The sequence below is a fragment of the Peromyscus leucopus genome, chromosome 10 (genome assembly GCF_004664715.2).
Source record: "Peromyscus leucopus breed LL Stock chromosome 10, UCI_PerLeu_2.1, whole genome shotgun sequence".
Lineage (NCBI taxonomy): Eukaryota > Metazoa > Chordata > Mammalia > Rodentia > Cricetidae > Peromyscus > Peromyscus leucopus.
In genome coordinates, this window is record NC_051071.1 from 884,305 (window position 1) to 898,817 (window position 14,513).

At 47.4% G+C, this 14,513-nt stretch overlaps 1 protein-coding gene across 1 annotated transcript in view; it reads left to right on the forward strand.

The window, feature by feature from the left end:
• The window catches only part of Afap1 (actin filament associated protein 1), a 116,865-nt gene that overhangs the window by 11,245 nt on the left and 91,107 nt on the right, over window positions 1–14,513 (forward strand). The window lies entirely within an intron of this gene.

A 14,513-nucleotide genomic window follows, 5' to 3' on the forward strand; every position in this document is an offset into this window, starting at 1 on the left:
TAGACTCCAAGTTAGCATTCAGCTTCTTAGTCACCATCATCAACTCATAATCAAGCCAGTAGCTTTAACCTTTTCCTAAAGCACTTAGTGGCTCGTGCTTTTCGGTGCCCCTGTCCTGGCATGTGCTGCTTCTGCCCTTTCATCCTTTACCACCGTTCATGCCTTTACCACCGTTCAGCATTGCTCTGTAATGTCACAGTCAGAGCTGCCTCTGAGCACTCCGCGTCCTTAAGCCTTCAACTGTGCGTCTTTGGACAGCACTTACCCGTGAGCTTGACTAGTGTAGCGCTTCTGCCTGTGAGGCAGTATTAGATTCTGTCGTTATGATACAGCACTGACTCTTGTGTCAAATGCCTTGACTCTGAACAGCGCAGCAGCAGTCTCGAGGCCTTGGCTGCTCTGGAATCCTTGCCACTTCCTTTTGAATGCATCCAGGAGGCTACGTTCAGCTGAGCATCCGTAGAAGAGTGTTCATTCATTGTGTTACTGTAGAGTTGCATGGTCTCCCTGGACCATCCCTGGAAAGGTCATTCCCATTCTTCTGGAATAACAGGCTGTGCTGTGCTGTTCGTAGTTCTCATGAATTAATGGCTATTATGTCTGTGGATTGAATTCCTAGGGTGGAATCCAAGAATGCACACATGCACAATTTTGATTGGCATGGGCAGTTTCCCTTTATCAGGTTCTATTTTATTCTCAGAATGTGGGACTGCCTGTTTCCTATCCCTTGACCAAATATTTTATTCTCTGCTATGTTATAGGTGGAAAATTAGAGAATACAATGATTTTCTGGGTCTTGTAGTGTGTTTTAGACTAGGACCTGAATTTGTCTTATAATTTCAGAACTTGTTTGCCTCCTGAATGCTGCTGTGAAACGGATATGTTGCCCTGATAGGTCAATAACTGGTGAATTTAGGTGTGTGTGTGTGTGTGTGTGTGTGTGTGTGTGTGTGTGTGTGTGTGTGCGCGCGTGTGTGCGCGTGCGCGCGTACATGTGGAGATCAGAGGTCAACCCCAGGTGTTTCTTAGAAGCCTTTCAATTTATCTTTGGAGACCAGGTCTCACATTGAACTTGGAGCCCACTGATTTGGCCAGTCTGTCTGGCCTTCGAGCCCTAAGGATCAGCCTGTCTCTACCACCGTGCGCTGGGATTTTAAGAGTGTGCCATCACCTGGCTCTTGATGTTGTTGCTGGAGATGGAGCTGTGTGTCCTGTCCTCCTGCTTTCATGGTTACTGAATGAGCTGTTTCCCATCTTCTCTTCTAGGGTGCAAACATTTTTTTTTTTCTGGAAGGGAATTTCAGATTTAGAGAATTAAAAAAAAAAAAAACCCATTAGGTACAGACTTGAAAATGCACGTCTGATAACTAGACAGTAGGCTGGGATACCTGTCAGTGCAGGCGGACCAGTGCCTGGGGCTCCCCAGCTCCGAGAAGTCTTTCTAAAACATTGGGATTTACTCTGCCTCTACTAGTGGCCACTGCTTGCCCTGCAGGCTTCAAGGGGGAGCCCCTGTATGAAATGCATGACATCAGTTTTTGCTACTGAATATTTACAGTAGCTGGAGCCTCCTCCGTGGGTCACTTTTGTGCTGTGGTTGCCTGGAGGAAATTGTCTGAGGCTCTCCTATCCAAACCACATAGCCTATGTCAAGGTGTTGCTGATTTTTGCACACTGTCAAAGAGGTGGCCTAGGTAGGTGAAGTTAGTTGTGAGGAAGCCCTGCCATGGTAGGATGGGTGATTGCTGATCAAGGGGTCATGGACGGGTATTGTGAAGGCAGTTGTCCCTCAACCCACTCTCTCTCCTTCCAAACCATCTCTTCCCATGCTTTAAAAAACACTTTTTCCCCCTTGAATTAAAATCAAACAACCATTTGGCTGTTTTGTATGCTCTTCTTTGCTGATTATCTGAACAGAAAGTGTGGAAGCTTCTGTGTGGCTCCAGTTAAGACACTGACTGCTCTCAGACACTGACATGATCACCCTGCCTTGTCGTCCTCTCTGCCAGGCTTCCAGTCCACCTGAGGCAAGTGGCATTTATCCTGATAGCAATGAGGCAGTATACCCTTGTGGTTAAAGGAGCTTCCCAGCCCCATGGTCAGCAAGTAGCACAGTAGACGAAACAAAGAAGAGTGGAATCTGAAAGGTCCTGATCCCAAATGGACTCTTTCACCCATGCAGGCGGGGCTTGACTGACTGTGAGGTACCAGCATTTGGAGGCAGGCTGGAGTGAAATATGCACATCACACCTGACAGGAGAGCATTGCATACTGGTCACTGCCTCCCTCTGACCTTTTCTTCTTTGATGTTGACACCAAGCCACTCTATCTTCAGAGAGTGTGAAGCACCTGACCGAATGCTCAGGGTTCAGCTGCACAGTGTGTAATGCAGAGACACAACCTTCTGGAAGCAGCTCATGGTGATGACTTCTGTGGATTAAGTGGGAAATTAAACCCTAATAAATACACATGCTTATTAAGAGAATACAAGGGCAGATATATCCTGGGGGAAAAAGATGCAAATAATATATTGAATAGAGGATTAGTGTATCTAGTACATAAAGAATCCCCAAAATTCAACTGTGAAACAAACCATTCAACTAGAAAATGTAAAAAAATAAAAACAAGAAATGGAGAGATGGTTCACCAAAGAGGATGTGCAGGTAACCAATAAGCACACAAAAGACAACCATCATGGGCTGGGGATGTGTCTCAGTGGGAGAGTCCTTGCCTAATATGTGTGAGGTTCTGGGTTTAAAACTGCAGAAAAACAAAACCCACAACAACAATAACAAAACCCTCCACAGTTAGACATCACTAAAATAAAAAAATAGTAATGGTAAATGCTGTGTGAAGTTGGGTCACAGGTGCTGGTGGGAAAGGAAAGTGGGGGTGGCCCTCCAGAGACATGTTGACAGTCTCTTAGAAAGCTAAATCGGGAGCTGTGTGAATGGGCAGCTGCACTTGAGGCCGTTTATCTCAGAGAAAAGAAGACATGGTCACTCAAAACCTGCTCATGTATATGCATGTAGTTTTATGCTGGAAGCATCAGGATGCCATTCAAGGGCAATGGTGAGACAAAACAACCATGGTCCATGTGCGTGGTGGGTGGGAGATGAGTTGAATCTTCCTGTCTTTCAAACCTCTGTTGCTCTTTTTTTTTTTTTAAAAAAAAAAAAAGATGATTTAGTTTCAATCGTGCATGTGTGTGTGTGTGTGTGTGTGTGTGTGTGTGTGTGTGTGTGTACGTGTGCACATGTAAGTGTGTATGTGCATGTGGGTGTTGTCTGAGGAGGCCAGAGCTGTCAGATGCCCTAGAGCTGGAGTTACAGGTGGTTGTGAGCGACCTGACATGGATGCTGGGAACGGAACTCAGGTCCCCTGTAAGAACAGTATGAGCTTTTCACCTCTCAGCCATCTCACCAGAAGCCACATTGGTTTTTCTCCCCCTTCTCATGTCTGTGTTTGATTGGACTTCACGTTACCTTTTCCTCAAATACATCTTTTTAGGGATGCATGTGGCTGTGACAGCTGATGCCACTGTCTCTCTACCTCAGCAAAAACCTCACAGCCCTCCCCGACCCCACTACATTAGGACAGTCTATCTAAGACATGAAGAAACCTTGGAAAGTTATGAACTTTTCCAAATACAGTTGCAAATTCATAAATTGCTTTCTGTGAGGAAGCTGTGAGAGATTTCTGTTTGCAGTTTTAAGGTCAGGAAAGACTCCCAGCCCCACAGAGATTGTGTGGCACAAAGTATTGGCTCTAGAGTCAAAAGATCTTTATGTCTTGCTTCTAACAAGAGGGGGTATTCTTGGAAAACTCATTGAATTTTTGTGAATTTGGTGTTTTTACTTTTAAAGTTACTTTATTTTTAACTATGTGTGTGTGTGGGGGGCAGTATTGCATGTGAGTGCAATGCCTTCAGAGATAAGAAGAGGGTGTTGAGCTGAAGTTCCAAGCAGCTGTGAGATGTCACATGTGGGTGCTGGGAACCAAATTTGGGTCTTCTACAAGAGCAGGAAGTGCTCTTAACTGCTGAGCCGTTTCTCATCCCTCTTGGTTTTATTCTCAATGAAACTGGAGCTAATGAAGCAGTGTGTCCCTCGAGATCACAGGGACACTGCTCTGCAGCCTGTAAGGCATCGCATCTATGGGGAATACAGCTGTGTAAACAACTTTCCTGGAACTTGAAGAAAGCACATCACTACCTGAAGACCTGAAAGGTACGAGGTGGTCTTGCCTGTGACCCCCTGGGTGAAGTCCAGCCTGAGACAGCCCACTTAGGTCTTCGCGGCAAGCTGCACTAACCTCAGACACCTGCCCCACAGTGCAGCCTGTGTGTGGCTGGGAGCCTCGAGTGGGGTGGTGCAGGCATGCACATCGTGCCTTGCAGATAAAGGCCCTCTCAATCTCCCTGCTCTCCAGGCAGTCTGCACTCCTAGGAAGGAGGACAGGAGAGAGGAGTCAGTTTCTGGTAACTTGCCAAAGCCTTCCTCAGCCAGTCTGCTCACAGAGTGACCCTCATGACAAGTAGAAGACGTGAGAGGCAGATGGATCATGTCAGCTCAGGGCTTTGTGGCTTTTGTGGCCTCAGAGCAGTCAGTGACAGGGCTGCCAGCCTATTAACTTTCCGGGGAATGCTGGGTCAGCCAAGAGGCTGAGAAGTGAAGGGACCACAGGTGCCAGGGGGTGGGGTGGGGTGGGGTGGCATCCAGGGGGACACCAGAGCTCTCTCTTCTTATGTTAATACATGTCTTAGCCAGCCCAGGCCTCCTCATCTGCTGCAGTCCCTGACAGCAAAGGGCCTCTAGAAAGATTAGTGATGCAGGAGAAGGTGCGAGGTTTGCAAGAAATGAAGGCTTGCATTGCTATTTGTGGAACACGTGCAGGTGTGAAACACCTTAAATGTTCCCTCAGCTGGGGTGTGTGCACACACGCGTGTCCACTTCCCTTTCCATCTTCTAAGAACAGAGAAAGCGAGTCCTCACTTCCTTCCTGGTCGGTGGCTGGAATTCCTTCAGTAGCCCCTCTGTTCTGAGTTAGACTCTGCAGCTACAGTACCATCAGCATTTCTGTTTTGTGCTCTCCTTTGTCTGTCTCCGGGGCTCAGACCAGAGCCAGACCCGACACTGAGGGGGTAGAGTGAGCAGAGCTGTCTCGTTTTGTGCTGCTCTGCCCTCCATATCCACCCTGTTTAACATGTAGATCTGAACCGCCGCTGCGCTTTGGGATGTGTGTAGGCAGTGCACTTTCCCTGTGGTTCAGACACGAATTTCCTCTCAGAATTCCCCAGGCTCAGTTAGTCCCCAGGCTTCTGGCAGGGAGCAGCAGGAAGTATTTTGTGTAGAAGCCTACACCCAAATCTCTCTTCACCTGCGAGTTTGTTTGGTTTGGACTGGAATAAATCGAAGACCCTGGTTTCTTTATCCCAAAGAAGAGCAAACACTCATGAGCTGCCTTGTCTGAGCCATTCTCTAGTGCTCAGAATCTCAATGAGCATGTTGAGCTGGGCCAAGTGTGTGAGCGCCTGGGATGAGGGCTTGTAACCCTGGCTGCATCTGGGGGTTTCTGAGAAAAGCACACTTGTCTATATGGCAGGCCAGCTGAGGTAGAGTCTTTGAATGTGTGGTGTAGGGAGCTGTTGCTTTTAGGGTCTCTAGACGGTTCCTGTGTACACCAGAGGCTGAGAACGCTTGGTCTGAGGTGAGCTGGTGTCGCAGGTAGAGGCATTGCCCCTGCCTTTCCCCAGCTGTGCCTTGCCTCAAGTGATGCCAGCATTATGCAGACAACGTGGGGACAGCTTGCCACTCCATTCTGCTGGAATCTTCCCTGAGCACACTCGCTGACCTTCACTCTGTTCTGACCCCTCCCCCCTCTTTCCACGGAGGAGAAAGTTGTTCATTTTGTGGGACCACCATGCATCCCACTTCAATGGTGCAGGATAGCCCTGAGTATGAAGTGCTCAGCAGATGTTTACTGCGCTCTTGTCCCTCCAGCACTGTGTGGGACAGTTTATAAACAACAGTACTGCCTTAGTAAGCGCTGGTCCTCAGCCTCGCCAAATGCCGTGTAATTTTAGGTTTAAGCTTGTCTACACCTCATTGCTTCATCTATAAAATGGATAACGGGCTGTTGCTGTCCAACAGGCTTGTCTGAGGCTTTTCATGCAGATGTGTATAAACCCCTCAACTCAGTGCCAGCCCCAGAAGCACTCGGTAAGGGTGTCGTGGCCCCGCCATCCCCGTCACCCTTGTCATTTTCCAACACAAATATAGAGAATTTGTTTTGGTTTTCTCTCTGTTGAACACCAGGAACAAAAGCAACCTGAGGAGGAAAAGGGTTGGTTTGGCTTACACTTCCAGGTTCAAGTCCATCACTGAGGGAAGTCAGGGCAGGAACTCAGGCAGGAACCTAGAACAGGAAGCATGGAGGAATGCTGCCTGCTAGCTCGCTCCCTGGCTTACAATCAGCTACCTTTCTTACACAGCCCAGACACACCTGCCTAGGGATGGTGCTACCCACAGTGCGCTGGGCCCTCCCATATCTGTCATAAACCAAGACAGCCTCTCCCAGACAGACAAAAAAACCAATCAGATTGAGGTAATCAAATGAGGTTCCTTCTTCCTAGGTGACTCTAGGTTGTGTCAAGTTGGTGATTAAACCAAACAGGTCACAGGAAATAAACTTGTTAAAGATAACACATCCTTAGCTCTTGAACGGTATTTTTATTGTAAATTTTAGCTGGTAGCTTGATTTACTACTAAAATATTGTGCTCTAGAATACTTGAATTTTAAACAAATATATCCAAAGGATTTTTTAATGGGGCCATTGCTACTAAAAGATGATTTTAACCTTCATGAATGGGCAGCATGATGTTTGGTTCATTGCTTTTCTTTCTTCTCCTGAACTCTGTGCTGTGAGCTCCTTGACTAATGTCTTTGTCGATGTTATATTGCTGTGAAGAGACACCATGACCATGACAACTCTTTTTTTTTGGGGGGGGGGGGGATTCGAGTGAGACAGGGTTCCTTTGTGTAGCTTTGGAGTCTGTCCTAGAACTTGCTTTGTAGACCAGATCCGACTGCCTCTGCATCCTGAGTGCTGGGATTAAAGGTGTGTGCCACCACCACCTGGCTAGTCTTATAAAGGAAAATATTTAATTGGGGCGTGTTTACAGTTTCAGAGGTTTAGTTTATTATCGTCATGGTGGGAAGCATGGTGGCACACAGGCAGACATGGTGCTGGAGAGGTAACTGAGAGTCTACATCTGATTGGGCAGGAAGAAAGAGAGATGCTGGGATTGGCTTGAGCATTTGAAACTTCAAAGCCCACCCTCAGTGACACACTTCCTCCAACAAGGCCACACCTTCTAGTCCCTATTAGCACCTCTCCCTAATGACCAAGCATTCAAATCTATGAACCTAAGGGGGCCATTCCTCTTTAAACCACCACAACCATGGAACCAAGGGAGTCGACTGACAGCAGCATCCTCGGCACCTCGGGGACATCCTTCCTTGCAACCGTCAAATGGTGTTCTTTAGTGCTGCCCAGCACAGGTGGGTGCGTCTTATCCAGCCCCACCCCCTTCATCCTATCAGCTCTCATCTGCTTCTTTCTCCTTTTATTCCTCCTTAGCCTATCGCCTCTTCTTGAACAGGGACTGTTGTTCTTGTCAGTGCTGAGTCCCCAGCACCTAGCACTGGCCAGCACATATTATATGCTGTCTGCACATCTGACTTCATGTCCCACCAGAATTAAAGAAAAGCCTCAAGTGATGCTGTCAATGAAATCTACAGTGATAAAATGTACCCAGTTACAGCGTTTGGGAAGCATGGGTCTTTCCACAGGTGCCCTGTGACCTGCTGAATGACTGTGGTGTGGGTGGGATAGCCTGGGCTCGCCCTTACCCTCCTTCATAAGAAGTGGTGCACATGCTCCAAGCCAGAGTCCAGTGCCTCACTGTTGAGTTTGGCTCTGTCCTGAAGCCAGGCTACTCCTTTTATTACACAGGCATTGTATGCTCAGCCGTGGAGGGGGAGGTTGTGTATGTGATATGTAAGGTTCATTTTGTTCTTTAATTTTTTTAAAAAAAGTTTATATTATGTATATGAATATTTGTCTGCATGTATGTACACATACTTCCCTGGATGACAGACTACAAGCTATAAGATGAAATAAACCTTTTCCTGCACAAGTTGCTTTTGATCTTGGTGTTTTATAACAGCAATAGAAATCCTAAGACATAAATTAGTACCAGGAGTTGGGTGTTGATGTGACAGATCTGACCATATTTTGGGAGGATTGTGGAAGGACTTGGGGACATTGAGCTGGAGAAGCCCCTGGATGCTACAGCTTCCTAGGCTGCCGTGGGAACTTGGAAGACAAGGATGCTGAGAGCAGTGCAGACAATGGAAGCCTGCCTTGTGAAGTTTCAGAGGGAAGCGAAGATTCTTTTACATCCTTTCATGTAAGAATTTGAATTAAGAACCAATAAAGTGAAACCTCTGCTTTACTGGGACAGTTTGTACTGGTCAGCTGGGGCCAAAGAATCAACTGTGATTAAGAGGAGACCAGCATCATTGAGGCAAAATCTTTTGCAAGTGTTTTCTCAGGGTCAGCACACGGAAGCTATGGTCCATTGGGGACCAAGGTTATACCTCATGACTTTTCCATGGTAGTGGAAAAGTCAGCCAGATGGTACTGGTTTTGAAGGCATGAAGGGGTCATGGAAAGCAGCTAAGGCTTGGCGTTGTGTGTTCATGAAGGAGTTCGTGAAGAGAGCCCAGGAGAGGCTATTGGTGAAAGAGCAAGCCAGGAAGCAGCATGCCTCCATGACCTGTGCATCAGCTTCTGTCTCTTGCCCTGAGTGCCTGCCCTGCCCTGACTTCCCCCCATGAAGGACTGTGATCAGGTCATGTAAGCTGAAATAAACCCTTTCCTCCCCAAGTTGCTTTTGGTCACTGTTTTATCACAGCATTGGAAATCCTCACTAAGACACTGTGGAAGCCTGAATGGGTTATCAGTTCTCCTGGAACTGGAGTTACAGATGGTTGTGAGCCTCCAGGTATGGGTGCTGGGAATTGAACCTGAGTCCTCTGCAAGAGCAGCAAATGCCCTTTAGTATTGAGCCATCTTTCCAGATCTCTCTGTGTGTTTTTGTTTTGTTTTGACTGAGACTCATGTCTGTCCCCCTCAGGAGAGGACAAAGGACATGGTAGCCAGAGAATTGTTTTCTGCATTTACTTCCTGAACTTGGCAGCCTATGCTAGGGCAAAATCATCTTCAGTGAGCCGGAGGCAGGTATTGGTGGTATGCAGTTGCACCAAGGCTCCTGGTGTCTGTTAGGAGTGTTCTGAAGAGGGCAGTTGAATGGGGTGGTCTGGAAAGGAGAGGCACACTGTGGTAGCTTACACCCAATGCATCGGAAGTGAAGTCACTATGTCTTTTTTTTTTTTTTTGGATAGATTTTTTTTTTTTTTAAGGATTCCAGCCCTGTATTTCTCTGGGTTGTGCTCAGGAAATTTAATGCCATCATGTGACATCTTTGACTTTTGCTAAGAGCATGTGCACAGGCTAACTAAAGCATTTAATGGTGGAAAACATCTAATTGCTTCACCGTGTGCTAAGTTTGGGTGACATTGTGGGAAATAATAACAAATTTAAGAGACTCATGAAATGAAGCAATTTTTAGTACACCATTCCGCAGAAAGAGACATCAGCTGAGAGAAAAGGGCAAAAATGGCCAGGGTGCTGATATGGTGCAAGTCCTGGCTCTTCCTTCACAGGCCGGACTTGCCCTATCCCCAGATTCTCCATCCCATTGGCTCAGGACACAGCCTTATCTTATGAATAATGTGGGGCTCACGACTTCTCTGATCCTGGGCTCAGTCAGTTGTACCTTTCCATCCTCAGAGTCCTGAGACAAGCAGCTGCCAACCACAGGGGAGGAACCCAGTGCCTCTTGTTTATCTGTGGCTCTGATGAACTCTAAGTGCACCCCATGCCGAAAATGTGCTATAACCATCTACTTCTTATAACATCAAAACCATCAGAAAAGATGCCTCTTCCATTGAACCCCTCATTTCTTAGTGAGCACTTGGAGGGACAACACAATGGAAGGAGGTGGGTGTTGGCATCACCCAGGCTTCTTATAGACCACCATGCTTGGCTACGTGCATGGTTACATGCTACTTTCCTTTGTTGGGGAGGAAAATGCTCTGATCTCATCTCACCCTGTTGCTATTAATGGCAATGGTGATTTCTTACAGACTTTAAAAACCCAAGATCTTATCTCCTGCCCCAAGGAGTTCTGTGAGAAGGACAGGACAGGCCTCCTCCTCCTCCTTTCTACATGGTTTTCCTATGGCTCACAGAAGCTGCCGGCCTAGGGTCCTGGTGGAGCTTGGAATAGGACTGGAATTTGGCCTGAAATTCCTAGGGCCCCAAATTCTTAGAGCCCAAACAGGTATTGCTGTAAGCCAGTGGCTCTCAACCTTCCTAATGCTGTGAACCCCAACCATAAAATTATTTTGTTACTACTTCAGAACTGTAATTTTGCTACTGTTATCTATCCTAATGTAAATACCTGATATGCAGGATATCTGATACACGACCCCTGTGAAAGGGTCATTCGCCCAAAAGGGGGTCGTGACTCCTGTGGGTTGATTGCTCCTGAGTGATGCATCCCTACCCAGTCCTCGCTTGTGGAGTGTGGGCCGCTGTAGTCATCTGCATTGCTGTAGTGCTTGGCTTTGTCCCACCAAGTTGTATATGTCATCAGTATGTGCTGTCTTGTGAGTCAGATATGACATTTGACCCAGAAAAACCAAACCAAGCCAGCCAACCAACCAACCAACCAAAAAACCCAGTTAAAGGAATCTTTACATGGGACATTTTATTTTTTAAATCTCTTTCCATTAGTCGATCTGTTTGTCCCTTGCAATTCAGTTTTAGCTCAGAAGAGCAGCTGTGTGCCCAGAGGGCTTTGGGACTTGAGCCTCTGAGAGATGAACTTAATTTGTTGTTGTGTGAGTGTGCTTTCCTTCTGTAGTTTTCTCAAACCTTCCTTCCAAGTGGAGTAGATGGTTCTATAAAAGTCACACTGTCTTTTTGAAAAGGGTGACACTAGTTTTATGGGCTGATCTCTCAAAAGATGACTTGCTAGTGGTCGAGCATGGTGCTCCAGGCTCCCACCTTGGATTCCTGCCTTGGCAGTCCAGGAGAGAGGCCTCTGAGGGCTGTGAACGGAGCGGTTGGGTTCTGTGGGCCCGTGGCTCTAGGTCATTATTCTGAGTCTAGGTTGCCATTTCTCCTGATGTTTAGGAGTAAAACTGATGTGAGGCTGGAGTGTGGAGAAAGGCGATAACTCCCTGCCTCTCAGTAAGTCACAGGGTCTCCAGGCCCTCTGTCTTTGTTGTGCTGTCTTAGGAGAGGTGTTCCAAGGGTCAAAAAGATAATGTCTGTGACAGTGCTTTGTACTTTTCATTCTGGAAAATTCCAAACCTGCCTGTGCTTTTGAAGCCTTTTTAGGTGCAATCGAGCCCCACACCGTGATGTTTGAACTGATTTAATGTCACTCTAGCCGTGAGAACCATACCCTGCTGTGATTAGCCTTGTTTTGCAGGTAAGGAACAGGAGGAACAGCAGAGTTAGGCACCTTGTCTAAGGCCACAGAACACTTTGCAAACAATTGTGTATTCATTTATTTTGACCTTTTTGAGACGAGTGTCATCTGGTCCAGTTTGGCCTCTTAACTTGCTAAGAAGCTAAGGCTGGCCTTGATCCTCCTGCCTCTACCTCTCAAGTTCTGGGGTCACAGGCATGGTCCATCACACCAGGCTCTCCATTTTATTTGTAATGGACACATGGTAATTATAGGTGCACGTGGAACAAGGTGACATTGCAGCACGTGTGTCTAATATTCAGACCTGCATGACCAGCTCGTCTGTCACCATGGACGTACCATTTCTTTGTGTTGGGAACATTCAAAGCCCTCTGCTTGGCTGTTTTCAAATGCTTAGTTGACTGTTATCAACCCTAGTGTCACAGAACCCTCACGTGGTAGTTCTGGGGCTCAGACCCAGGCTTCTGGCTCCAGTTGTCTCTACTACTGAAGCAGCCTCCTCCTCACCTAAAATTCCTTCTTCGCTGGTGTCTAAGGCACAGCAGGCCCTTGAGCTCTGGGACTCTTTTGTTTCACTCAGTCTCCGGTCTCCTGTGTCCCCAAGGCCTGACCCTATAACTTGGCACACTGCTGAAAGGCTATGTGAGGGTTTTCCAGTATTGACAACTTACTGTCAGAATTCATACGTGTCCGTGTCTTCATTTGACCCTTGCAGCTGTGAGACAGGCAGTGTTTTCCTCCCTTTCATGGATAAGAAGATTAACCCCGAGCGTGGATTCATGGTTGGAACTCTGGCTTCTCTACACCAGCTCCATGCACCTTCACCCTGAACTTTAAGGCTGCCTGAAATCCTCTTTTCTTGTGCAGGTTGTCAGAAGGAAGTACAGGAAGAAAGGGCTGTGGCCGTAGAGCAGTGAGGGTTGTAAGGAAGATGCATCCTGCTGACCACTGGAATAGTTGTGATGCCCGCCATGGGTCCCATCCCTGGAGGTCTGTGTGCCGTTGAAGGTCCGCCCTCACGGAATCCTGGCATTTTTCCTCGGATGGTGGAAGCCCCAGTGACAGTTCACAGTTCATCTGTCCTGCTCTTTTCTTCCATCTCACGCGACTCTTTGGCTTCTTTTCTGGCATTCTGGTTTGCCTTCTCCCTTTCTGCATTTCTCTGATGTCTTTTACTGTTTTTGAAGCTCAGAATTTCATATTTTTCCTGTGCAAAAACCTCTGAGAATTGGCTCACTCTTTCTTAGTTATTAAGGAAGACCTACTGCGGGAAGGCTGGGAACAGATGAGGTAAAGAGGACAGGACACATAGGCACAAGCTGACCTGAGTGCCAGGGTCCTGAGTGGAGTAGTGGAGAGACCTCACAGCAGTGGACCCCCATCAGGCAGGCCCATGTGTGAGGGGGCTGCTGGCTGTGTCTGGAAACCTGGATTGGGGATGGTGCCTCATCTGACTGGAGGGAGGGGGTTCCCTGGGCCTCTGCTGACTGTGTAGACAATGTAGTTTTTGCCCACACTTGCTTTCTTTTGGGGAGTCTGCAGTTTTAGTGTGAGCTGCCCCTAGTGATAACCCTGAACTCTGAGCCGCTGCTGGGCACTGCTGGAATATCTTATATGTGCTGTCACAGCTCATTGCTGGAGAGACTTAGGTGTGTCCTGTGTGATTCCCCTGTGAGAAGATTTTAGAAGTTTGCTCCTGGTTTCCTGAGCATACCCATACCTACCCTCTGCTGATTTTGCATTGAGTCTCTTCATTGTAAAGAAACTTAGCCTGGGTGAGTGTCTATGCTCACCAGGGGTGTCTGTGGATCATTGCCCTGGATGGTCTTAGGGACCCTGACAAAGACCGCCCCCCTCAAGCACACTTGCTTGCCCACATTGTCTGCTTGCTGGGATGTTATGCTCTTCTCTTCAGGGTGTCTTTACATTGTGTGTGTGTGTGTGTGTGTGTGTGTGTGTGTGTGTGTGTGTGTGTGTGTGTGTTTGTGTGTGTGTGTGTGTGTGTGTGTGTGTTGTATAAAGAGCCATCTAATCTTTCATAGTTACAGTTATAGCTCAGGAACTGGTAGTGGGGAGACGAAGAGAAGAATGGAGGGTGTCAAAGATGTTTCCAGGAGGAGAAAAGCTGCCATAAGTGGAAACTTTGGAGGCAGGTGATGAAGGGATCAGTGCCAGCAAGTGAAGGCAGGAGGAAGCAGTTGGGGCAGAGATAGCTGTGGTCTGTGCCATGGGCCTGGCAGAGCCTGAGCCTGCAGCTGTGTCTAGGACACCGTGTTCCCACCCGTGTGTTGACCCATGGGCCAGCATGGCCCAGCTTTGACCCCTTCTTTACTCGGGACAGGAAATTGGTGGCTTTGAGAGAGTGTCACCCATGCTGGGGCCAGCATGGCTCTTCAGGGCAGCACATCCTTCCTTGGGAAGGAATCTGGATGACACAGCCTTGCCAAGCACAGATAACAGTTTCTTCTGGATGCTGTAGGGAAATAGGGCTGAAATCTGCAGCCATGTGAGTGATGGTAGGAAGGGGTCCCTCATCTTTCCGCGTTGTTCCGCAATTGTAGGAGGGAGAAGTCAGCAAGCAGAGAACAGGTCAGCTATGGGTCTTCTTCACTTAGGTAGGTGTAATTATTTCTAAATGCACAGAAAGGCTCCTGAGGAAAAATTCAGCATGCTAACCTTGGCTGTCTCTGAGGAGGTGGTGGGTAGAGATTACAGACAGGGAAGGGACAGTTTCACTCTGGTATGCTTTTTGATTTTTATCGTTGCTATAGTGTTATTTCATATTAATTACTTTTTAAAGGTGATTTTCATTTGTGTTTTATATTCACGTCTATGGGAGCTTTGCCTGTGGCTGTGTTGGTGCACCACTTGCACGCCGTGTGC